The sequence below is a fragment of the Colobus angolensis genome, unplaced genomic scaffold (genome assembly GCF_000951035.1).
Source record: "Colobus angolensis palliatus isolate OR3802 unplaced genomic scaffold, Cang.pa_1.0 Scaffold240, whole genome shotgun sequence".
Taxonomy (NCBI): Eukaryota; Metazoa; Chordata; class Mammalia; order Primates; family Cercopithecidae; genus Colobus; species Colobus angolensis.
Genome location: NW_012115600.1, coordinates 2,503,748 through 2,504,119, shown reverse-complemented (window position 1 = coordinate 2,504,119; position 372 = coordinate 2,503,748).

The window sequence follows — 372 nt, the reverse complement described above, 5'->3', positions numbered from 1 at the left end:
CCCGCCCCGTGCAGGTGATCCCGGGGAGCCCGGGGGCTGCGCCGGGGGTGCCAGGGTCCCGCACACTGGAGTGGCGGCGCCTCCCCGTGGTGTCCCCGAGCCTGGGTCCTTTTTGGGACTGGCTCTGGCACTCCCAGGCACTCAGTCCAGTAGAGAAATCCAGCAGGAGGCTTCCAGGTCGGACTCCTCCGAGGAGTAAGGAGAGGGAAGAGGCCTCGCAAACACACCCAGGTGAGCTCTAGGCACTTTGAGTAGGGTCTTTAAAGGAGCACGGCGCTAATCTGATTGAAGGTTGTGGGGGGCAGGTGGGGATTCAGACAGCCACAGAACGTTAGACCAGGAGGAAACAGGTTTGGCAGCGGCAAGTGTCAA